Source organism: Mustela lutreola, chromosome 11 (assembly GCF_030435805.1).
Source record: "Mustela lutreola isolate mMusLut2 chromosome 11, mMusLut2.pri, whole genome shotgun sequence".
Taxonomy (NCBI): domain Eukaryota; kingdom Metazoa; phylum Chordata; class Mammalia; order Carnivora; family Mustelidae; genus Mustela; species Mustela lutreola.
The window spans coordinates 71,222,723-71,249,530 of record NC_081300.1 but is presented as its reverse complement, the minus strand read 5'-3'; the positions used below and the strand labels follow the sequence as shown (position 1 = coordinate 71,249,530).

The window sequence follows — 26,808 nt, the reverse complement described above, 5'->3', positions numbered from 1 at the left end:
AGTAGAGAGCATCCAGAGCACTGAAAAGTAAAAGGCACTAAGCTGGGCTTCTAGATCTTCAGATCATCTAGTATTAGATACTATGTGTAGATAATCATAGCTCCAGGAAGCTTCACAAATACTAACTATGCCCAATATCGGCCCAAGCAAACCAATCGGGAAGAAAATTATGTTGTAATTAGTGTATTCTAAAGCAAATAAAAGTGATTTTTTTGCTTATGTTACCCTTTACCTACATTACTTTAGATCATTGAAAGATGAAATATATTGATTAATCTTAATTAAACCTAGAATATAACAAGTCAAGCCCCATTTTACAGACAAAGACATTTATATATATATATTTAAAGATTTTATTTATTTATTTGAGGGAGAAAGTGAGTGAGAGAGAGAGAGGGAGGGAGAGAGAGAGAGAGAGAAAGCACAAGTGGGAGGAGGGGCTGAGGGAGAGGGAGAAGCAGGCTCCCCGCTGAGCAAGCAGCCCAATGATGCTGCAGGGCTTGATCCCACGAAAACAAGGTCATGACCTGAGCCAAAGGAAAGATGCTTATATAAACTAAACCACACAGGTACCTCAGAAATTTATATTTTCATGAGAAAATGATCCAAACAATAATTTGAACATCCAATATTTGAAATGTTCTTTACCTAGTGACTTTAAAGATCACAGCATGTCATAGCCAAAAGAAGCCTTGGAGACCATCTAGTTAAACTCATATTTTACAGATGAGGAACTCAATGCCCAAGGTTTAAGTAATTAGTTCAAAATTACCAGCTAGCTGTTCTGGACTAAATCTCAGGGGCAAATAGATGCATGGTTGCAAGAAGCATGACTTCCTAAAGGGCAGTAATTAAATTAGGGGGAGGAATTCAGCTCATCAGCTAAGATTACTAGATTCCAAATGACCACTGCAACCTTCTGTAATGACCAAACCAGCCTGGGGGATTTATGTGCTTTTCTAATACTTTTGAGGTAACCATGATCACCTGTAGAATGTCTCAATGTCGAGAATCTGAATGGTGAATAAAAATTCAGCACCCCACACCCCATCCTTGGCATTGTTCCTTATCTCTGAGAACGGGGAGAAAGAAGGATTTGGCTTAGGCTCAAAATGGGAAATACATCATCAACATCATTAAATACTAGTCAACATTCTTCACTGAGCATGACTGTGCCCTACAGTATAATTCTGTGAATGTGCTGTGCACATGCATGAGAAGGAGAAGGAGCAGGAGGACGCTGAAGGAGGAGGTAAGCAGAGGGAGGCAGGTTGTCAGTGAGAGGAGATGAAGAGGGAAGGCAGAGAAGGGGAAAGCAGAGAGAAGCAGAGAAGGACAAGGCAGAGTTACACACAGAGAAGTTAAGGCAGAAACTGTGAGAAACAGAAGCAGAGGTGGAGAGACACATAGATCAAGAAAGGCAGAGCTAGGGGCGCCTGGGTGGCTCAGTGGGTAAAAGGCTCTGCCTTCGGCTCAGGTCATGATCCCAGGGTCCTGGGATCGAGCCCCGCATCAGGCTCTCTGCTCAGTGGGAAGCCTGCTTCCCTTCCTCTCTCTGCCTGCCTCTCTGTCAAATAAATAAATAAAATCTTTAAAAAAGAGAGAGAGAGAGAGAGAAAGGAAGGAAGGAAGAAAGAAAGAAAGAAAGAAAGAAAAAGGCAGAACTACAAAGAGGAGGAGAGTAACAAACACTACAAACCCTTGCTAGTCAGTGCTGTCCTCGGCCCGGAAGCATTAGCACCACCTGAGATTTTAGGTGGCAGGAACTTCAGGGCTGGCCCCAGATCCACCAAATCAGAATCTGTGTTTTTAAGAACACCGTCAGGTCACCTGGACAATGCTGCAGTTAACTCCACCGACTCAAGGTCATTCTAACTGTCATGAAAGCAGTGAATAACTGTTTCTACAGACAAAGTCATATGGCACCACTCCTTAGAAACTCAGTAAAAATTTAAATCTCAGACCAGATAGCCTGCATGCAGGCATACATATTTAACCCAGCTACCCCTGCTACCACGTTGTTGTTTTTTTTTTTTTTTTGTCCGGAGTCGGTTCACATCTAAGAAGTTAATGATATAACCATTTGTGTCCGTAGAAATTTTCTTTCAAGAGTTCAGAAAACAGGAAACCTTCAAGACTGACAAATGACAGATTTAATCAGGTAACTCTGAATTGATCGTTCATAGTGGGAAAATTTCTGAGCAGCTGCTATTAAAAACATCTAATTTCCTTTTTTAAAAAATTTAAGATGTAGCACCCATCCCATGATGACACATGTATTTAAGATATTCTGCATTTCAGATACAGAGTAAATATATAGTAATTTCACCACAGGATGTTTTTATTAAACAGCCAAGCACATAATTATAGGATTTTCAGTGTAAAATTACTCCCGCTTTGAAACTCCAGCATTTCACTCACCCACATGGGCAATGTTTTTTCTCTCCCTACAGTCCCAGCCATATTCCCTGAACCCTCTGCCAGCTGCCACTTCCTCTCCCCCACCTCCCTATTGTTCTTTCTTTGCCTTATTTATCACTTTTTTTAAAAAAAGGAAGAAAGTAAGTGTAAGACACTGATATCTATTTTTCCAAGATAATGTTCTTTGTTCTATGCACTGGATAGAAAAAATAACTATTCCTAACAGAGGGGCCAGGATGGGGACTCTTAGATGCAGATGGTCAGCTTGTCCTTCTCCTCCTCCTTCCTTTTCCTTTTCCTTTCTCCCTTTCAGTCAGTCTCCGTGACCCCTCACCTCTGTCAATATGTCCCAGCTAGCAAATGTCTAAGTGGGAAAAGCAACAAGATTTGTGCTACATGGGAGCAAACACGGGAGGCAGGAGAACAGAACCATTTCCAAACCTAGGAATACTTCCATCAGTAAAATGTGGGTGAGCTAAATCCCTTCCAAAACAGTCTATGTTTCTAATCTGTCTCTTCTTTCTTTTTTTTTAAGATTTTATTTATTTATTTGACAGAAATCACAAGTAGGCAGAGAGGCAGGCAGAGGTGGGGAGGGGCGGGGAGGAGGCTCCCTGCTGAGCAGAAAACCCTATATGGTACTCGATCTCGGGACCCTGGGATCATGACCTGAGCCCAAGGCAGAGGCCTTAACCCACTGAGCCACCCAGGTACTCCTGTCTTTTATTCTAATATACAACAAAGAGATGAAGAATACCACAAGAGTAGAGTAGGCTAACACAAAGAGCAAGTAAAAGAGAAAGGAGGAGAACACTGGATATTGGTGAGCTCACCCCTAGAGATAATTTTGTATTTGGAAGTACCTTGCATTATTTACTGGATTCTTTCACTCACTTAAAGAATACATATCGATTACCTACTAAATGTCAGGTATTGTGCAGGACAGATGAAAATAGAAGGCAAGTTCATTCCTATTTCTCCATACACACACACACACACACACACACACACACACACACCACCTTGGAGTCTTTTATTTTAACTCCATCAGATACTTTATGAAGCCCTTCCTTCATATGCTAGACAAAGGTTTAATTGCTTATAAGTATCCAATGACTTATAAAAGACAAGCAAATCAAGAGAACCCCAAATGCTCATGCTGCTTTACTTACATAGTGACACTTAGCATCTTAGGGCATTACAGGCCTATTGACAGACTCTTCCATTGCAGAAGAGAAGATGAAGAACACTCAAATCCAGGGATTCTAACCACATCTTCAAAAATACCATTGTTTAACATCTATACTCACTAGATATTTTAATTATGAGAGCAAGGACCACTGACTACAGATTTATCATCTAGAGTAATCTGTTTTATATTTTTTAAAAGATTGTTCCATTGATAATTATGTAGGGTATAAGCAGTAGCTAAGGAAATAAATAACCACCAAATAACTATGTTAAGTTTATAAAGAGAATTTGACCAAAACTAGTTTCTGAAAATGATAGCAATCTTCTGCCTAAATCTATAAATAGTATGGTAACATAGCAAAAAGTGGTCAAAATAGGCTCCTTAAAAGAGTACAACTGTTCTAATACTAGGGAAGTATAGGGAAGGAAATCAAAACCATAAATAGGCCATGATAATTGACATGTAATTAACTGCCCCAAAGAAACTCTCTCCCTGTAAGGATATTCTAGTGCAAAAACCATCAAATAAAAGTTGAAGTGTTTTTTGTTTTGTTTTGTTTCTGAAAGTAAGCATGGAGGAACATAGACATTTTCAAAGTAATTTTTCAAAAGGAACAATTGGAAATGTCCATCATTTGAAACATCCTGCCTCCCTTCTTTGGTTTAAATGCCACATAAGTTATTTTGAGCCTATTGCTTTGATCAGATTTAGCTGTAAGTAATTATATTTAGTCATAGACATTTGATCTATAAATGGATCTACTAAAGGAATTACTGTAACTTCCATGAAATTGGCAAATAGCAGTTCTATTTGAGGTAATTCTAGAAAAGCTTTATCCTGAGAAGAAAATGCAATACATTTACCTACATAGAAGATATTTGCTTCCAAAATGAAAATCTCTCAAGAGTCTAGTTACTCAGCTACATTTTGAAGAAAGAATTACCATTTAACAGTGTCCCACACAAATATGTATTAATTTCTCAATAAACCCTCATTTGGGGGAAGTAAGCAGTAAAAGAAAAATCATATTTTTTTTCTTTTGATAGATAGCAAGTAAATAATATCTACACATTGAATGCTGGCCACTAAGCAAAATATAAACAGTTAAGACTCTCCATGATCCTTGCCATGGTAGAATAGAACATCCATTATTGATGATACAATATGCAAATCTAGACACAAGTGAAATGTTTCATTAGGAAGCAACATGGATAGTGTAAACACCCAACCAGGAGTCTGTAATCATGGGTCTAGCTGTGGCTATTATTTACTAGCTGTCTGGCCCTAAGTTCATTGTTTATCCTCTCTGAGTCTCAGGTTCCTCACTGGAAAACAGAGATACAGATTCAAGAATCAAACAAGATAATGTATGTAAATATATTCTGCGAACTATAAAGTCATATTCAAATATTATTAGGTTAGTTGTATAATGAAAAGACTACTAAAAGGAAACCACTGCCTACAACACTGGAATTAGATATGATTATTTGAATTTTAGATCTCTGGTGTGAACTTCACTACTAGTAAAGCTAATCGCTACCACTTACCTACCATTTACTAAGTCCTAGTTTTGTGACAGCTACTGTGCTAAAGGATCTTATACACATTAATTTGATTTTCCCAAAAACCACATGAAATATGTGGTGTTGCCCCATTTTACAAATGAGGCACAATACTTATGTTGCAGATTAGTAAAAGGGAAAGCAAAGATTTCAATACAAGTCTGACTCTATAGACTAAGTTCCTAACTGTTATACTATTCTGACTTTGGGGGGAGAAAAGGTTTCAGAGAAAGTTACTACCTTCTACATTGATTAGGGTATTAAGATGGATTAATGGATAAAAAAGATGTAGTTCATATATACAATGGAATATTACTCAGTCATCAGAAAGGATGAGTACCCACCATTTTCATCTACATGGATGGAACTGGAGGGGTGTTTACTAAGTGAAATAAGTCAAGCAGAGAAAGACAATTATCGTATGGTTTCACTCATATGTGGAACATAAGGAATAGCATGGAGAACCACTGGGGAAGGAAGGGAAAACTGAAGGAGAAGAAATCAGAGAGGGAGACAAATCACGAGAGACTCCTGATTCCCAGAAACAAACAGAGGGTTTCAGAGGGAAGAGAGTGGGGAGGATGGGTTAGCCAGGTGATGGTTATTAAGGAGGGAACATGTTGTGATGAGCGCTGGGTGTTATACCAACTAATGAATAGTTGAACACTACATCAAAAATTAATGATGTACTATAAAAAAGTAATAAAATAAAGTATATATACAAAAAAATCTTTAGGTCTTGTTAAAAAAAATGAATAAATAAAAAGGAGAGTGAAGAGTAAGGTGGGAGGAACGGGAGGGAAAAACACTTTCACTAATAGTTCTCTTCCCTCTTTCTTGCTAATAATAATAACTAAAATTCACTGAGTACTTAGTTTGGGCCAGGAACTATAGTATGTGCTTTATGTGATTTATCTTATTCAATCCTCCAAATCCATAAATATTAACTTCATTTTATAGATGAGTACCCTGGAACATAAGGAGATTAAATAACTTGCTCAAATTCTGTCTCTAGGCAAGAGGGAATAATAGGGACAAGGCCTATATACCTAATTACTTCACTGAAAAACTGGAAGGAAATAGAGAAGAAATGAGAGTTTTCAGACACTGAACAAGAGGCAGCAAAGGACAATGATCCCTGAGAGAGGACAAAGTTAGAGGTAAGCCCTACGACTGCCCAAGCTCACTGTACAGAGTTTTCAGCTGTAGCTCTGTGAAGCAGCAGCCAAGAAGAAGCCAGCACTCCCCCTCAGCTGAGAAGACCATGTAAGGAGCTCAAAATGCTCTGGTGAGTAGAATTCACATGCAGAATACTGGAAAGGAGAGAGCTACACTGAGACAAAACTATAGAGATCTTCAGAGAGTCCTCCCATCCCAAGTCTTCATTTGAGAGTTGAACAGCACATCAGTTTGAGAAAATTATCCAAGACTGGGGAAAGAACCACCAGAAAGAAGCAGGTGGAACCAACCACTCTCCGGGGCTCACAGAAGGCCAGGAATATTCTTCTCACCACCCCGAGAGAAAAAGAAACAAACAAACAAATAACTCACAATTCATGGGACATGAAGCATCTGCAGGGTATTGCCTCAATAATGGAGCAAAACTAGCCTGCACTAAAGGCTGCTCTCGTCCCACCCAACGAATGTTAAAAAGCAAGCCTCAGAAGGGTCAGACTATTTCTAAGTAACCTATAACAACAAAACTTACCAAGAAAATTTTAAAACAGCATGTAAATACAAGCATACCTAGCATCCAGTTTTGTAAAATCCACCATACCTGACATCCAATCAAAAATTATCAAGCAAGCAAATAAGCAGGAAAATATAACCCTTAATGAGGAGAAGAATAAACCAAACCAGGGCCACCAGGTGGCTCAGTCGGCCAAAGGCTCATCTGCCTTTGGTTCGGGTCATGATCCCAGAGTCCTGGGATCAAGCCCCGCATTAGGCTCTCTGCTCAGCGGGACGCTGAGAAAGACAAGAAAGACAAGTGTAGCAACATCTTTAAATCTTTGAAAGAAATCTCTAGACTTCATGAAAATATCTTTCAAATACCATAGCAAAAAAAAAAAAAAAAAGATATTTTCAGATATATAAAAGATAACATGGAAAACGGTATGGCAATTCCTCAAAAAATTAAAATAGAATTACCATATGACCCAGCAATTTGACATCCGGGTATATACCCCCAAATCCTTGAAAGCAGGTACTCAGATATTTGCACAATAAGGTTCACAGCAGCATTATTCACAATAGCCAAAAGGTGGAAGCAACCCAAGTTTCTACTGACAGATGAATGGATAAACAAAATGCAGTAAATCCATTTGTACAATGGAATACTATTCTGCCTTAGAAAGGAAACTCTGATACACACATACATGGGACAGGCTACGACAAAGATGAACCTTGAGGACATTTTGCTAAGAGAAGAGAAATATGGCGTGATTCTATTCATATAAGATACCTAGAGTAGTCATATTCATAGAGACAGAAAGTAGAATGGTGATTGGCAAGGAATGGGGGAGGCAGGAATGAGGAGCTATTGTTTAATGGGTATACAGTTTTAGTTTTGCAAGACAAAAAAAGTTCTGGAGATTGGTTGCAGGAAAATGTGAATGCACTTAACTCTACAGAATTGGACACTGAAAAATGGTTACAATGGCAAATTTTGTGTTATGTGTATTTCATCACGATTAAAAATAAGTAAAATAAAAAGATTTTTAAAACTGAAAAAAAATTCATCATTAGCAAAACTATACTACCAAAAAAAAAAAAAAAAAAAAGTTAAAGACTGACCAAGACAAGGAAGACAGCCCACATAGTAGAGGAAGCTTAAGGTAAGACAGTCAAGTGCAATGTGGTATCTTGGATTGTATCCTAGAGCAGGACATGGACATTAGTGGAAAACTGGTATTGCATGGGCTGTAGTTTATTTAATAATTTTGTACCTATGTTAAGTTGTTAGTTTTGATAATTATACTATGCCTAATCAAAATGTTAACATTACAGAAAGTTATGTGAAGAGTATATAGAAACTCTCTGTTCTGTTTTTGCAACTGTTCTGTAAGACCAAAATTATTTCAAAATAAAAAGTTGTTTTTTTTTTTTTTTTTTAAAGAAGAAAGCATTGTTTGCATACCACTTCTGAGAAGAGTTAAAAGTTCCCCTGTTGGGGCACCTGGGTGGCTCAGTGGGTTAAAGCCTCTGCCTTCGGCTCAGGTCACGATCCCAGCGTCCTGGGATCGAGCCCCGCGCCGGGCTCTCTGCTCTGAGGGGAGCCTGCTTCCTCCTCTCTCTCTGTCTGCCTCTCTGCCTACTTGTGATCTCTGTCTGTCAAATAAATAGAATCTTTAAAAAAAAAAAAAAAAGTTCCCCTGTTAATACATATGAATAAACTCCAAAGTGAAGTCTAACTTGGAGAAGAGAAGCAATTTTATGTTGTCTGTTTGTCTTAAATAGGAGTATACAGGAGAATAAAGGCATTGAACACTGCTGGAACAGCATAAAAATCATTGTCTACATATATCAAAATAAAAAATGTCCCCTTCCCAAAGTTGTGACATATGTGACAGCAAAACAAATCCCAAAACTAACCCAACAAATGTGGGGATCCAGGCACGTAAGAAATGTAGGAGGAGCTCAGAATTAAGCACATGCTTGAAAGGACTGGTTTGTGTAATTCTCTATGCTGTATGAAATCCAATTACTTATAATCAGTCCCTTCTGCTAAAGAGTAATAATTTGTTGGTTAAATTTCCATAAGAAACAGCATGTTTCTTTCTCTACTGTTTCTGTCTATGAGATAAATACAGAGAATTCTCAACCCTCTTATCCACTTCAATCTGGAGAGGCAGTTTTATGGATTCAAAAAAGCATAAAACTGAAGCTAAATTTCTTGATCAGCTACTTTGTGCCAGGTACTGTACTAAATACTTTCTATGTAGGTTCTCTAATAATCCATTTAATTCTCACAACAAGCCTGAGAAGAATGTGCTATTATCCCCATCTTTACAGGTGAGTGCTCTAGTCCTAACTTTTCCACTATGTCATTGGGAAAGTTTACATGAATTACAACTTCTTTGGGCCCTCAGAAACCAACATTTAAATGTCACTGCAAGCATTTGCCTCATGCCTGCCTTACCTACCCTATTCTGAACTCCTACAGGGTGGGACAGTATTTACCTTGGTATCAGGCACATACATGCACTAGATTTGCAGTTGTTCGAAGAGAGATGGTTAGGTGAGAATGCTGAACTAACTAGAAAAAAGATCCACTGAAGTCTCTCATAGCTCTTACCACCACAATCTCCAAAAAGAGAAAAAAAAAAAAAAAAAAAGAAAGAAAGAAAAGAAAAGGAAAGGAAAGAAAAAAAAAAGAAAGAAAGAAAGTATCAGGAGATCCAGTGGAAGGAATAAAGTAAAGATGAGGAATTTGGGGTCTTGTCCCAGCTCCACCACTGACTGGCTATGTGGTCTTATGCAACTCACAAACCTCTCTCTAAGATTTCAAACTAGTGTAGCAGAAATTATAATATCTGTCCTTCTTGATTCAGCAGATTGTTGTGAGGCATGAATGAGGCTACTTTAAAGGCTTGTTGCAAACCTAAAAGAGATAAAATATGTAAACCTAAAATATGATAAAATATGTACTCTCCTGGTACAAAATCAGTGCCCAGACATATCAGTTCCTTCCCTCCCAACACAAAGATTCAAGGATGGAGCTGCCTTATTAGTAAATGGTGCCTTCTTGTCTGCAGCGTTTTAGTAACCTGGCATTTTCACTCTGACGATACTTTTTGTGGTATCCTACAAATGTTGGTATAGAGAGTGATTCATCATGTAAACTAAAATCACTGCTTGCAAGTAAATGCAAACTGCAAATTACAGGGAGAACAGAGGTTTAAAAATGTACTTAAAAATAATAAAACTCAAGTGAAGTCACTTAATCCAATATTTTATTGGAAATTGGATCACCTCCAATTCTCTTAAGGGTACCACAGTTTGGTAACCAGATGTTAATACTGTTCCTCTGCCAAAGAAAACTGCAAGATTTAAAGAGTATTTTTTCCTTAAAAATTATGTTCTATTTATATTTCAAAACATATTTCTCTGATACCTCAATAGATTAGATTAAAAACTAAGCATCCCTTCAATCTCCACGCTAGTCTGAGATGTATCTGATGTGTACTGGAAGGAGGCACTGGAAGAGAAAGTACCTACTCTTCATTATTTGGCTAAAGAATAAAATGGACAACAGTAGACAGCCAGACCCAAATTCAAATTTCCTAAAAGGTAAGCATTATGGAAGCAGCCCAGACTCAATAGAACTTAATTATTCTATTGTAACGAGCAACATGAGCTTTATTAAGGGATGCATGCAGTAGTCATGAAGGAACGTGACTGCTGGGATGATCCAAGCTATCAAAAGAAATAAAGCAAACCATCATCCAAACGAACCAAATGTCAAATTAAAGTAAATTCTCTGCATTTTCCCTCAAGATACAAAAGTGAATATACTAATCTACGGTATCATAGTAGCAATTATAACAATGTTTCTGACATAAATGAGGCACAGAAAACGTGATATTTACCTGTGTCATCTTGAAAGTATAGGTAACAGAACAGATTTGATTTTTGACAGGGTTTCTCTGGACCTGACCTTGGTAATTGTTTCTAAGTTCATCAGCTATCCGAAACAAGTGAAGGGGGAAATGAACAGGAGAACGAGAATGCACAACACTGGACCACACCCACAGTGAAAATAAATACCTTTAACTTAAAATCTTAATTGTCAAATGAATATGAGAGCTGAACTAGACCACACAGGCCTTCAAGTGGCTACAGCAAATGGTCTATTAATATCAAAGTAGAGTTTAAAACAAAGAATAGAAACAGAGCCAAAGAGGGATGCTTCCTAATTACAAAAGGGCAAATTCATCAGAAAGACATTATCATCATAAATGTGTATGCACCTCATAACAGAACTTTAAGACACAGGAAGTTATCTATTCTTGGTCAGTACTTCATCTCCCATTTTCTTGAACCTTCCCCACCAAAACTTCCCTAAGCAAGACCACCAATGACCTCTATGCTGTCAAATCCATTGATCAACTCTCAAGAGTCTATCATTTCCTCACCCTTGAAACATCTTTCTCTTTTGGCTTCAATTGACTCCATTCTCTCTCCATTCTTCTCAAGTCTCCCATCTTTCCAGTTAGGAAGTTCATTAGACAAAAGATTGGATGCAGAAAGAACAGCTGTAGTCACTCATGCAGTGGCCATTCATTCTTGGTTTCCCTTCCCTGTTTCTGATTCTCTTTTCTAAATATTCCAGTCCCCAGTATTTGGGTCTCAGATATCTTCTCTAGCTTTATTTATGCACTTTCTTTGATGAAAATCAAAGACATTGAGACACTTTCCTTTGTCCCCAGTAGTGACATGTTAATCCCATACTGTCCACATTTCCTTACTGAGCTCTATTCACAGTTTGTGATTTCAGGGCAACTGACCACTCATAATCTACAACTCTAAAACTTATAACTTCATTAGATTCCAAATGTATACTCAAATCTCCACTTAGATCTCTAATGGCATCAAAAACTGAACTCTTAATTCCAACTTAATTCCAACTCCCTTCTCCTAAAACCTCTTTTGTCTACATTCTTCCCATTGCTCACTCCATTCTATCAGTAGCTCAGATCAAATAACTTGGTTCCATTCTTTCTCTCATGGCCCATATGAAATCCTTCAGCAAATCTAATCAGTTCTACTTTCAAAAAAATGTCCAGAACCAAATGAATTCCGCAACTCTACTGCCACCACCTTGGCCCAAGCCATCATTTTCTCTTGCCTACGTTGAAACAGTGGCCTCCCAGCTGGTTTCATGGATCTGATCCTTGTGCCGTATAGTCTATTCTCCATACAGCACCTACAATGATTCGACTGAGCATCAGTCTGACCATGTTACTATTTTGCTCAAAGCCCTCTGATATCTTCCCATTACAATAAAATCTGAAGTCCTTACTATGGCCCTCAAAACCTATATGATCTGCCCTCCCCTCAGCAACCTCTTTGATCTTATCTTCTACCATTAGGACCTTCAGTTTCTCCAGTCTAGCCAAATTGTTCTCCTTCCTATACTGTGAGTTCAAGCATATTTCCTCCTATGGGCCTTTACCCTGGGTGATCCATCTGCCTGAACTAGTCTTTTTTTCCCCCAAGAACGACATAGCTTTTTTCCCATACTTCCTCCAGGTGTCTATTTATACACCACTTCTTCAGAAATGCCTCTCTCTTCCACCCAGATAAAACTGCATCTATCCCAACATATTTACATATTGTCTCTCTCTCCCCAACACATGAAAGCATGGACTTTGCTTTGTTCAGGGCTGAAACCCCATTGCCTAAATCAGTTCCAGGTATATGATAAATGTGCATTAAATATTTGGTGACCAAATGAAGACATTCTCTTGGTTAAACAGGTATCTTCAATAATTCCCCTCCCTTATTACCCTCATCCCATTAATCTCTTAAATTCTGTCAAGTCTCCATCCATAACACCTCTTTATAGTCTGTTTATATTACCACTGCTAGTTCAGCTTCACATCATGTATCTTCTGCAACAGGCTTACATTCCTGAATCCAAACTCTTCTCTAATGCACTTCATAAGTGGAAAGATGACTTCAAAAATAAGATAGGTATAGACGTCCTTGAGCAGTCAATTACCAGCTATGTGACCTTGAACAATGGTTTCAGGGTTACAGTCTCTTCACTTGTAACTAGATTGAGCTTACTTTTTTTTTTAGCTTTGTTGTTTAAGAAAAGGTAAACACAGGGCACCTGGGTGGCTCAGTGGGTTAAAGCCTCTGCCTTCAGCTCAAGTCATGATCCCAGGGTTCTGGGATTGAGCCCCACATCAGGCCTCCTGCTCAGCAGGGAGCCTGCTTCTCCTCTCTCTCTGCCTGCTTCTCTGCCTACTTGTGATCTCTGTCAAATAAATTAATTTTTTAAAAATCTTTAATTAAAAAAAAGGTAAACACATGAATACATTTTAGTAAAAATTCAAATAATAGATAAGTACTTAAGTAACATGAGATGGTTCCTCAGCAACATCACCCCCAATTCCACCTCGCTCCACAGAGGTAAGTAACATTGTTAGCCACTGACCATGCTTTCTTCCAGGCTCTTCTGTACACTTACATTCATATTGTACATGGAAACATGTCTAATCCCCCCCTTTTTAAAACATATTAGGATCACCATTCTACAATGGGCCATGAATAAAACCTACTCTTAAAACTTTTATTAACCTTATTTTTTAAAACATTTTTAGGTCCACAGTAAGACAGAGCAAAAGGTAGAAAGGGTTCCTATATAATTCCACCATACTCATAATACCTACTTTTCAGGACTATTATGAGGAATAAACAAGAATATAAAGCATATAATGTTGTTAGCAGCAAAGTACATAGTAGGCACTCAACTATCATCAGGTTTCTTTCTTTCCTCTCTGAACTCTGATCATGTATTCCTTGGCTCGAAACTTTGACTGGCTTATCAATACATATAGAATAAATCAAATTTTGGAGTTCTGATATCTAAAGACTTCCACAGTTTGGCTCCAATCCGCTTTTCCATCTTTTAAAAATACCCCCATCAATGAGCCCCCACACAAACTTTACTCCACCCACAACTCTACTCACTAGTTCTGATCACATTCAGCATTTTCCTATGTGTATTCTTTGCTCCACCTCTGCCAAAAGTACTTTTCTCTTCCAGTATGTCTGCCAAAATCATGCAATCCTTCTAAACCCCACTCCAATTCCATTTTTTTCAAGAAAACATGCACAGTTTTATCACTTGGCATTTATCCCTCTCTCTCTCCTATACTTCCACTTTACTCTGTTTATGCCTCTTTTCTTTCTCCCTCTTGATGACCAGGGGCCACATCTTTTTTTTTTCTTTTTTTTTTTATAATTTTTTATTTTTTATAAACATATATTTTTATCCCCAGGGGTAAAGGTCTGTGAATCACCAGGTTTACATATTTCACAGCACTCACCAAAGCACATACCCTCCCCAATGTCCATAATCCCACCCAGTGGCCACATCTTACTCAGCAATTAGCACAGTGCTCTGCAATACTTGGTATTCAGAAAAAAACTGTTGACACAAGTTACTCATCACTAGAAGAGAAAGCTAAAGATCCATCCCTAAAATACCTATCTTTAATGGGAACTGAGTCAAACAGAAGTATTCTTCCTATACTATGATTCTATAAAGTACTCTCCATTGAGAGCTTTTCAAAATATGCCTCAAGGTGGGGGCTTCTGGGTGGCTCAGTCAGTTAAGCATCTGACTTGTCTGACTGGATTTTGGGTCAGGTCATGATCCCAGGGTCCTGGAATCGAGCACTGTGGGCTGGTCTCTGGGCTCAGCGGGGAGTCTGCTGGAGATTCTCTCCTTCTCCTTCCCCCTCTACCCCTCTCCCCACATATGCACACTCTCTCTTTCAAATGGATAAATACATCTTTAAAAATAAATAAAAAATAAAATATGCCTTGGAGTGAAAGGAAGGAAATATGTGGGAGGGAAAAAAACAAAACAAAACAAAACAATAAATACCCAATAGCTACAGAATCTTAAATATTATGTAACACCTCAGAAGCATTTACTTGTTTTTTATTATGTTTTTTACTTTAACTCCACTATCGTTAATATACACACTGGTATATTAGTTTCAGGAGTACAATACAGTGATCGAACAATTCTGTACCTTACTCAGTGTCCTGTATTCTTCAATCCCCTCCACCTATTCCCCCCCCTTCTCCCCTCTGGTAACCCATAATGTTCATCATTTAATAATCGTATACTACACTTTGTTATTTCTTGCAGTATTTTCTGGAGCCATTTTTAGACCTTCCATCACTTAACTTTACTTCTCATATTCTCAACTAGATGATCAGTTTCACATAGGTAGAGTGCATCTCTTGCTCTTTTATAGTCTGTTCTGCAACAACACATGGTTCTAAAGCACCACTTAGCTCATATCAATAGAATACTGAAGTAACATTTATTCGTATGTGATTTTCTTTGTTCTCTTAGGCAAGAGGAGCTGGAGAGTAGACAAGAATTATAACCTTTACAAGGAAAAGTAAAATGGCTTCAGCTAGGCTGTTACACAGACATGGCCCTTTGCTCCATTTTAATGAAAAGAGAATGCCTGTACACAAGGCTAAGAGAGGGATAATTTCTAGTTCTCATCTCAGCGGAAGTCTTACTTCCTTCTGTGCCCACCTCAATGGCAAACCCACTGGCTCAGGGCTCCACTTTTGAATGCATTATCTAACATTTCTGCAAGCTGGCATTTTCTTAATTCTCTTTTTAGGACGTTTAATATCTGTGGTAACTTCCACACGTATTGAGCTGCCTGCCTGGGCTGTAAAACTATTGGGGTTTGGTTCCATGGTTCAAAGTTGCAGAGGTTCTGCGACAATCTACACTTACCCTCATTTTTTTCCCACAAGCCTTATTATTTTTAGTACAATTCTGTAGATATATCATGTATTAGTAAAATGCCTTTTTATCCAAAGTCACTAGCCCAGTGTCTTGATTATAACACTTAAAGTGTATTGCATTTCATTTTGAAAATAACCAAAAACATTTTATGTTACCACTGTTTCCATGATCTCAAATATAAAATCCAGATTCTGGGGTTCCTAAAACCCCTCAGCCCCACATAAGAAGTCCTTTCCTGCTAAGGTTTTTATTCCTTACACCAAAATCACTACCAAAATAGCTTCAGCTGATACAAGATTCAACCTACTGTTATAAAAAGATCTCATCTGCAACAATATCGCAGTATGAGTCTCATACCCCAATAACCAATGTGACCTCTGTGCTTGGTGACACTAAACTTCTGGACAAAATGAATGGAAAAGCCGAGACAAACAAGAGCTGTTTTCTATTCACTTTCACAGCTGCTTGGGCTACTGCCCAATCTCCTTAATGAGGGTGGTCTCTTGCTTTGTTTTCATGAAACCTATAGCATGTAGAACACACGGCATTTCAATAGTGAAGCCTTCAGGATATTATATTGTCCCCCGTTGCTGGATATTTTGTCTCTCTCCTCCTCAGAATAGTCAAAAACACACTGGAGATATAACAGTCACTATGACTCCTAGTGAACCAGCTTAAATGATCTACTTATTGTCAACAAGATGAATAACCAGCATACCATTTTAAGCAAAAGCCTCCACACTTTAATTTTTAATTTCAAGTCCCCAGGCAGAGACTTGAGTTTCAGTTCAAAAAGATTAGAAATACAGTGTACTATATCCCCAGTCAGGTCTGACAATGCTTCTTTAACCCAGTTTAGAGACGTGCGTGTGCACATTTTCATGGACACAGCAACAGAATTTGTTTTTAACATATACAAATATCAACCATACATATATATTTCTTAATAAAGCTGATCAATCTCCCTTCCTTTCTCCTTTATTTTTCAGGGAGGCAGTCGTGGTACCAGAAAACATTTTCCTTTGTAAAACAGCAACAACCCAATATTCATTGTTATTGTGTATTTATATAAACCTTGTATAAACAACCCCCATGTCCTTGCAGGTCTATGTCATCACTGACATATGCAGCTGAACCAAATTATTTACATTACAAAATATATTCAAACAAAAGCAACATTTTTAAATACCATGTACTCAAGGCCTAATCACCATTTGGATATGAACTGTGGCTTCATCAAAGCAGGCAAAATTAGGAAAGGTACTGATAAATTTTACATTTCTCAGAATTTGAAAAATATTCACAACTATGGCTAATATAGACCAAAATAAAACAACAACAATAACAACAACAAAAACACTTTTGAGTTATGCCCTTAGGTCTTAAATTCTAAAATATGAACCTGACGGTACTTAAAAGATCAGATACTTCAGCCATCTCATTTTCTTTTCTTTCTTTTTTTTTTTTTTTTTAAGATTTTATTTATTTGGGGCGCCTGGGTGGCTCAGTGGGTTAAGCCTCTGCCTTCGGCTCAGGACATGATCCCAGGGTCCTGGGATCGAGCCCCACATCGGACTCTCTGCTCAGCAAGGAGCCGGCTTCCTCCTCTCTCTCTCTCTGCCTGCTTCTCTGCTTACTTGTGATCTCTGTCAAATAAATAAATAAAAATTAAAAAAAAAAAGATTTTATTTATTTATTTGAGAGAAAATGAGTGAGAGAGAGCATGAGATGAGAGAGGAGAAGGTCAGAGGGAGAAGCCGACTCCCCAAGGAGCTGGGAGCCCGATGCGGGACTCGATTCTGGAAGTCCGGGATCATGACCTGAGCTGAAGGCAGAGGTCCAACCCACTGAGCCACTCAGGCACCCCAGCCATCTCATTTTCACATGAGAAAATTTAATCCTATTGTGTGGAAGTGACTGGTCCAAGGTCACGATGCTACAATTACAGGTCTGCTAATTCTTGAGTACCACAATTCTTCTCTTTACTGCCTGAAAAAAAAAAGATTTTAAAGCAGCTTCTGAAATAAATTCAAGCAAGGAAAATATCATTGACAGGAATTTTTTGTAGGTTTCTGAATTACATATGTTAATTTAGCAACCATACTTAGTTAACTCTCTGTGTTCTTCTTAGAAAGTGTTCTCTATTTCAGATACCAACATGACATTTCCTTGCAACCCCAAACAATTTTGGCAGCCTTTTCCACCTGTTGGGATGTGCTAAGAAAATATATGCAGCATTAAATATTTATTGAAGTAGAATCATTAGGAAGCAAATTCATTAGGAAAACAGCCAATTAATTGTCACACTTGTAAAGTACCAGGCATTGTAAGAAGTGTATAACCTAATCTAGTCCTTACCGATATTGGAAAGTAGACATTATTATTATTTTTTAAAGATTTTATTTATTCATTTGACAGACAGAGATCACAAGTAGGCAGAGAGGCAGGCAGAGAGAGAGAGGGGTGAAAGCAGACTCCCTGCTAAGCAGAGAGCCCAATGCAGGGCTCAATCCCAGGACGCTGGGATCATGACCTGAGCCGAAGGCAGAGGCTTTAACCCACTGAGCCATCCAGGCACCCCGGAAGTAGACATTATTAATACCACCATTTTATAGATGAGGAAACTGAAATAAAGAGATTAAAGAACTAACCAGGATCAAATATCAACTAGTAAATTGCAGAGCAAGGATTCTATCCCAGACCTCCTAGATTCAGAGCCCAAGCTCTTAACCACTAATACTACATGGTCTTTCTATAAGGAACACATACATGAAAGAAAGAAAGAAAGAGAGAGAAAGACATTATTTTTCTGACTAGCTGAAAGTTGAAAGGTTAACAAGACTATATGTCATTGAATGACAAAATTCCCAAGTTCAAAGAAACCCAGAAGCCATCTTCCACTTTAAACACAAAGGAATTGATACTCAGGTTAAGTGATTTGTCCAAGGTCACACAGCTGTTTGGTGGCAGAACCTGTTTGTCATTATAGTCTAATGTTCTTCCCATTATTTCTCATTGTTCTCCTCTGCTCATAGACAAGTTAGGGAATGTACCATTTAAAGCAGCAATACAAGTTATCAGATAAATAGTCTAAAAAGGAAACCTGATTTGGGGGAAGTAGAATTTCTAAAAAGTGACACATCAAAGAACAAAGTATGTGTGTAATTTGGTGATTACATGTTCCACAAACAAGCAGAAAAGATTTCACTAATTCAAAGAAAGCCAAAGCCAAAGGTTACATTCTCCCTTAGAAAATAAGAGATATTTTTCTAGAATTGATTGGCCCTAACTGAGCAAGGCCCAAAATGCTGTCTTGCAGTAAATGCAGTGTGTCCACTGCCTGGCTGTTCACACTTGGCCACATAGCTCAACATGTAAAGGCTGTAATTCCGAGTTATCAGTTTGTGGATGCAAGTGTTAAACAAAGCCTACAGCACCAGCCCAGATCATTTCCTCCTCCCCCTCTTTTTTAATGAAGCCACGAATTCAGTGGAGTCTGGAGATTTAAATTCTAATCATTTTCCCTTTGCCCTTTAACACTGGTGCTCCCAAGGGAACCTTTACTTCCAAGCATTACTATTCTAGGCCCCTGAATCAATAACCTACAGCTCTAAAAGGCAAGAATGCCAAGTAAATGCTGTTCTCTCTCCGTCCCCATCCCAATTAAAGAAAATGAAATCTATAAGGCTGTGGATGAGCCTCCAATAGACATACTATAATAATAAAAACCACTCAGAACATTTCAAACCAGACTAAACAAGATGCTGTGCTCTACTTGTACACAGCAGTGATGCGAGAATCCAGCTGACTACATGTAGGAGGAATGCGTCTCAAAAGAGGGAACCTAAATCTCTGATTGTCTCTTTGTCCTGTTCCACCTCCAAACCCACCAAAAGTGCCACTTACTCACCTCGTTCCTCTGCACACAGGATGAGATCTACCAGGCCACAGCTGGGTCTCTGTGTTACTCATTCATTCTGCTTTGCACAGAGGAGCTTGGCTGTGTGGCAAACCAGTCCAGTATTAAGAATGAAAATTATTTTACATTTCAATTTAATAAATATTTATTGACTCACTTTTATGGGCCAAACATCAAGCCACATACTGAGGACTAAGTAAAGAAAAAACCCCAGTCCTTGGTTCCAATCATCTGTCTAGCAAGGCAAAGAGATGAGAGAAGAAACAAAAGTCTAACAAAAATCCCCACAGTTGGGGCACCTGGGTGGCTCAGTGGGTTAAGCCTCTGCCTTCGGTTCAGGTCATGATCCCAGGGTCCTGGGATCAAGCCCCACATCGGGCCCTCTGCTCAGCAGGGAGCCTGCTTCCTCCTCTCTCTGCCTGTCTCTGCCTACTTGTGATCTCTGTCCATCAAATAAATAAATAGAATCTTTAAAGAAAAAAAAATCCCTACAGTTCTACAGCCCTTCAGAACCTTAGAAAAGTCTTATAAAACTTTTGCATCCTTTATAGCTCCCTGATCCTCACATCAGTCCTGAGGTAGGTAAGACAGTGTCTCTACCTGTCTGTTAAGAGGATGAAAGCAGGGGTGCCTGGCTGGTTCAGTGGGTTAAGCCTCTGCCTTCAGCTCAGGTCATGATCTCAGGGTCCTGGGATCGAGTCCCACATCCAACACTCTGCTTGGCAGGAAACCTGCTTCCCCCCTCTCTCTGCCTGTCTCTCTACCTACTTGTGATCTCTCTCTGTTGAATAAGTAAATAAAAATCTTAAAAAAAAAAAAGAGGATGAAAGCATAAATTTCATAGCAGATGAAAGCACAAATTCAGAGTACAGACGTGCTATGAATAAGAGGCAACAGGAGCAATGCACCACAAAGCCAGTGTCAAAGAGTGTATTTAATGAAACCATAAATACTATTGCATCATAATTATGTGAGAAAGCTCAGTCAGGCAGTGAACAGCTCTTGCAGTAAAACAGTGCTGTAAGAGTGACCAAATAAAAATATCCCCACCAAGGATGCTTTCGCAGGCTCTAAGAGACTGTGATGCTCTGACTTTAACTCTACTGAATCGTTGTCAACTTGTTTAGTGCTATTTTTGCTTTATTCCCTTCAATTATGTCCCCAAAACTCTTATTAGAAAATGTGCCACAAACATGAAAAGCTGAGAAACAATGACCTCAGAACAGAGCGAGTAAGTCGTGGTAGAGAACCAAATTTCCCATCTTTCATTCAGTGCACTTCCTATTATAAAATACAGTCTTTCAGACTGTGCAAAGGAAATTCAGGTCACATGAATTTCGTTTTGGAAAAGACTCTTTTAATACTCTAGAGGGCTTTCAGTCCAGGATCCCTGAGTATATCCTGAGTCTCAGGTAGCCTCAAAATTAATCCCTGGACTCTCACATTCCTCAGAATTTGTGAACACAGCCCAAATATCTTAAAGGGGCCTAGACTGGACTGGATGTCCTGAAAGTCCAGTTCAGACCTCATCTTCAAGATGACACTAGTTGCCCCAGGACTAAATGGCTCCATAAACATAGGTGTTATATAAGGTACAGTATAAATCTTGGCAAGCCAGAACACCAGTGTCCCCTGCCCCCACCCCATTTCGAACCAAAAAGGATTCTGTAACTGCTTAAAATGGTCATAGAAAGAACAAAGAACCCCAAGTGCTTTTAGTTGCCCCACCTGTATGCTCTAGAGCTGGAGAGAGGGGACAAGGACAGAAAGACAGCAGAAGAGGGAGGAACGGGACAAAAGCAAGGGAGAGAGGGAGGCAGAAAGAGAGAGAATGAATGTGGCGGGGGATAAGGAAAGTAAAGGTGTGGGAAGAAAAAATAGAAATCTAAACATAAATAAGGGATGAAAATTGTGAATGTGCTTTCCCTTCAGTCAGCCTCAGTTTCTTTTTTTCTAAAATTTATTTATTTATTTAGGGACCCCTGAGTGGTTCAGTTGGTTAAGTGTCTGCCTTCAGCTCAGGTCATAATCCTAGCATCCTGGGATTGAGTCCCACATGGGCATATTGCTCAATGGGGACACTGCTTCTCCCTCCGCTGCTCCCCCTGCTTGTATGCTCTCTGACAAATAAATAAATAAAATCTTTAAAAAAAAAAAAAAAAGATTTATGAGAGGCAGGGAGGGCTAGAGGGAGAGAACCTTCAAGCAGACTCCCTGCTGAGGGCACGGAGCCCAATGTGGACCTCCACAATCCATGAGATCACAACCTGAGCCAAAACCAAAAGTCAGATTCCCAAATGACTGAGCCACCCAGGTACCCCTCAGCCTCAGTTTCTGAGCCTCTCGTGGTGTGAACACTTTGCCATGCTGTCAGTGGTTCTAGTGTAAAAAGCATTACTTTTCCCTAAACATCATGCCCACAGATGCAAGCCAAGTATGTCTGGGACTCAATCAAAGAAATGTTGCTTTGTTCTAACACTGGAGGAAAAATCTGCTGTATTAAATTTACTGATCTCTAACATGCAATTTTTTTTTAAAGAATTTATTTATCTGAGAGAGATAGTGAGAAAGAATATGAAGGGGTGGGGAGAGGGAGAACCTACCTGGCAGGGAGCCCAACAGGAGGCTTGATCCCAGAACCCTAGGATCATGACCTAAACTGAAGGCAGACACTTAACTGACTGAGCCACCCGGGTGTCCCTCTAACATGGAATTTTTAAAGGGATTTTTCAAGGTCATTTTGACTATTTTAGTTTTCACTTTAGGTACTGACTTTGTAACTGACCTCCCAAGTAAGGTGCAGCTTCATAATATTTTTCTCAGGGTAAACATGACTTCCTTACCATCTGAGAATCCCCAGCTTTTGGCCACCATTTCTTCTCCTAATTTACAGTTTATCATTTCTATATCCTTCCACCTATTTCAGTTTAGAAAAACAGGACTATAGTAGCTGGTTCAAAAATAATGGGATTTTTTAAAGCTTTAAACATGGACTAAAGAAACCAACAGTTGTTTTTTGTTTTGTTTTTTGAAACTTCTGACTTTAGTGATTTGGCAATGAAAATTCATTGCATTGCTGATGATCCTAATATATGATGCACTTCAACTCTACCAGATTTTTTCATTTTCCTGCCAACTGTCTCCTGTCAGCCTTTGTTTGAAATTTCTTAACTCCTGGGGATTTCTGCCAAACTCTTAGTACCATGAACTCGGCATTATCTTTGTAAAATTTAAATCCCAGGCTGGCTTCCCCAGCCACCCAGCTCATTTCTGAGCTCTTTCTACTGTAATCTGTGTATAATCTTATAATAGAAACTAATTTTATTATCGCTCTGAAACATAATTAGGAAGGTAAATTTCTCATAATCACAAGAGTTGATAAATTTATCTGAAATACTATCACTTAGAAGAGAAGAAGTTCTTTTTATTCTTGATGTTCTGTATTATCAAAGTCACCGTACTTAAGCCTTAGGCCCTCAGTACCTCATCTTGCCTGACCTGGCCCCACAGCAACAGCCAGCCTCATCTACAATGAAAAGAAAAGCTACTAGACAGTCCTCTTTAACAGTCAATTTTCCAAAACAACCTTCTACCATAGTAACAGAAGCACGTGCACTGTAGAAAGTTAGGAAATGTCGATGAGCAAAAACAATTTTAAATAAACATTTCACATCTCCATATCCAGAGAAAGTACTGCTAACATCTTGATATATATCTTATTAGGTCTATTCCTTTGGCCCACATACATACATTTATATGTGTGGCTTTCACACACACACACACAAATTGTATTGCACCTACTCTTCTGCAACCTGATTTTTAAAGCACTTACCTTTCTATTTCAGTAAGTTTTCATCTCATCTAATGCCCAGACCAAATTCAGTTATCTCACATGGAGCCTGGCTGGTTTGTCCAAATTATTGTCAAACATGTAATCATCATCAACCAATATTAGCTTTAAGCTGTATCTCCCAAGCCAGGTACAACCTGCCTTCTTCCCTTCAGTATAGTGCAAGTCTTTTTGTTCAGAATCTCAAAAAGTGCCAGGTCTCGACCCCTGAGCCCCCGTATACATACAGTTAGTTGTACACAGCACTGATAGTAGTGGCAGAAGCACCAGGACCACCACCACCTTATACTTGGAAACCTTTCCTTATCACACACATAGAGAGCTTAACGCAAAGCAAAAACTTCTGAGTTAGAAAGCAACTTGTCCTCAGCCTGGGCGGGGGGCGGGGGGGGTGTGGGAAGAACCTTCATTTTGGAGGCTCTATCATCAAGAATGATTGAGAAGATCTAAATGAATTTGTGACTTAATATGTACATATTGTCTAAAATATTTAGGATAGCCCAGATGGTAAAAGCAATAGCATAGCAACTACTCCCCAGACCACTTAACTAATATATTTCCAGTATTACTATTTAAGGCTCCTATATTTTAAACGAGTGTGTGTGCATAAGAAGTCCAATGAGATCCAATTTCTTCAACTCTAAGACTCTGAAATTTTCTTAAAAATACACATACATATTCAAACACTGAAAAGGCAGATATTTTAATCTTATTTTAAATTAATGTTTCAGCTTCTTTAATTCTTGTTTATATTTGAGTTGATAGAAGATAGATGTAAGGGCAGGAAAAATGGGGATTTGGGAGGTATGATAAGAAATGAAATCTTGCCATTTGCGACAATATGGATGGAACTAGAGCGTATCATGCTTAGCGAAATAAGTCAAGCAGAGAAAGACAACTATCATATGATCTCCCTGATATGAGGAAGTGGTGATGTAACATGGGGGCTTAAGTGGGTAGGAGAAGAATCAATGAAACAAGATGGGATTGGGAGGGAGACAAACCATAAGTGACTCTTAATCTCACAAAACAAACTGAGGGTTGCTGGGGGGAGGGGGTTTGGGAGAAGGGGGTGGGATTATGGACATTGGGGAGGGTATGTGCTTTGGTGAGTGCTGTGAAGTGTGTAAACCTGGTGATTCACAGACCTGTACCCCTGGGGATAAAAATATATGTTTATAAAAAATAAAAAATTAATAAAAAAAAAAAGAAATGAAATGCAGAATAGTTTATAGTCTAAAAAGGAAACAGGGGCGCCTGGGTGGCTCAGTAGGTTAAAGCCTCTGCCTTCAGCTCAGGTCATGGTCTCAGGGTCCTGGGATCGAGCCCCGCATCAGGTTCTCTGCTCCGCAGGGAGCCTGCTCTCTTCTCTCTCTGCCTGCCTCTGCCTACTTGTGATCTCTGTCTGTCAAATAAATAAATAAAATCTTTTTTAAAAAATAAGAAAATAAAATAAATAAATAAAAAGGAAACAGAAAGTTAGGTTGGTAGAGAACCAGAGAGAAGGGGAAACAAAAGGAAAATTCAAAGGCATATCACACCAGTTGAGGAACCAGTAAAAGAGAAGCCAATATCTAATGGCCTTTTCACTAAAGGCACCTCCTTAGATTAGTAGCAACAGGGTGACTGCTCACTAAGCAATTACTCAAGTAATATGTCCAAAATAAAATAAAATCCAAAGCTTTTAAATGTTTATAAAAGAAACTGAGAGAATTCAAATTCAGAAATACACTGTACTCCTTCATTCATTCCCAAGTGTGGGTTGAAATCCCAAAGTTGTGAGCTCTATGCTGACCAATGCACATGCACTGTCACACATCCCTGATGTCAAGGTATTTACTATCAAACTAATGTTTTCTCTTCATTAGCCTATCAGTCAGATCTTTAAACCATAAAACATCCTTATGACAAAAAGAAGAAGAGCCACCACCACCACCACCTTATCACTTTACCCAGTCCAAATAATATTCTCAGTAGGCTACCATCTCAGTCATCTACTAAACAAACTCAGCCATTAGGTTCACAGCAAAACAGACATAATCATCTCATTTACTGATCCATGAAGCCAAACCTAAATACCAATGCTCATTGGAAAAGATCTGCACACTTAATTCACAGCTGCCATGTTTCAGATACAGGGTTTTCTAATTGACCCTTACTTTACGTAAAAGCCAAGATCTCCCACCCATACGCTTACTGGTCAAGCTCCCCTACCCTTAGTCCAAATTTAAAGTCTGATTTCAATACTAATTACACTTAAATATGGGCTCCCAAAGAATACATCTATCTATAAACACTAATGTACTGGAGACTCAAGTCTTCTGTTCAACCCCTGAAACAGTAGAGTAGGAAGAGAAACACAATACCACCATATTACGTGAACTTGTCAGAAGAAGCACAGGGAGGGTAGGCTTAGGGGAACATCTGTTTTCAGTAGCAGCAGTGAATGGATGAAGGAGGAAAAATAAGTTCCTGGTGTCTGCACTGAATAATGCCTAACGTGGTGACAGGAGACACCGGGCTTACAAGCACTATCATTTTTAAAGCATAGAAAGTCATTAAAAATCAGGTGGTGACAAATGCAAAAATAAAAGCTATTAATACTTTCCTTTACCTGAAATTACTCCGGAGTGTTAGTTAAGTAACTCACTCCATAATTCATTCTGATCATCACGTGTTACTGTTTTGTGATCTTTGAGAACGTGTTGAAAGCTCTCCTTCCTGGGCTTCCATGCCTTAGAAGTTTTGGCAGTACTTCTTTGTAGGCCTGTCTGTAATTTTTTTCCTCTTAAAGCACACAACTACAGAAATTGTGCAGCACACCTGTGTCAGACAGTCCCAGGTTCAAATCCCAGATCACTACTTATGAATTCCTGGATTGTCGGCAAGTTATTGACCCAGTCTTAGACTTGGTTTCCTCCCCTGTAAAACAGTCATTCTAAAATCCTTTTGCAGTATTGTTAGGATGTAAGTAGGTAATGATGTCAGCACAGCGCCTCACACACAGGAGGCACTCAATAAATGGTAGCTATTACCATCATTAGTGTTGACAACTTTCCTCCACTTTGTCTGTGCTTCTGTTGTAGTTCCATTTGCAAAACTGGAAATGACTTTCGAAGGTTTCATCTCCAATCATGCTCTTACAAGCAAGATTTCAGATGGTCTAGTTATTTTCAGGTCGCAGACTTGTAAGGGGGCTGTGTAACTTCTATACAATCTCCCAATCTAGAAAGCAATTTAACCTATGGAAGTAGTCAGTGTCAAGGGTTACAGATATTGTGATTTTGTATCTCTTCACAGTACATCAATCTGTTCATTAAGCAAACCCAGAGTCACACACAAAAG

At 38.8% G+C, this 26,808-nt stretch overlaps 1 protein-coding gene across 7 annotated transcripts in view; it reads right to left on the bottom strand.

Annotated features, from left to right (window-relative positions):
- TTC28 (tetratricopeptide repeat domain 28) overlaps window positions 1-26,808 on the bottom strand; it is a 646,079-nt gene that overhangs the window by 349,684 nt on the left and 269,587 nt on the right. Inside the window, exon 1 of one of the 7 annotated variants that reach the window (XM_059139725.1) lies at window positions 19,605-19,699. The exons of the other annotated variants lie outside the window; for them this stretch is intronic. The gene's annotated coding sequence lies outside the window, so the exon portion shown is untranslated. Of the gene's footprint in view, window positions 1-19,604; window positions 19,700-26,808 lie in introns of those variants that run through there. 7 annotated transcript variants of the gene reach the window in all.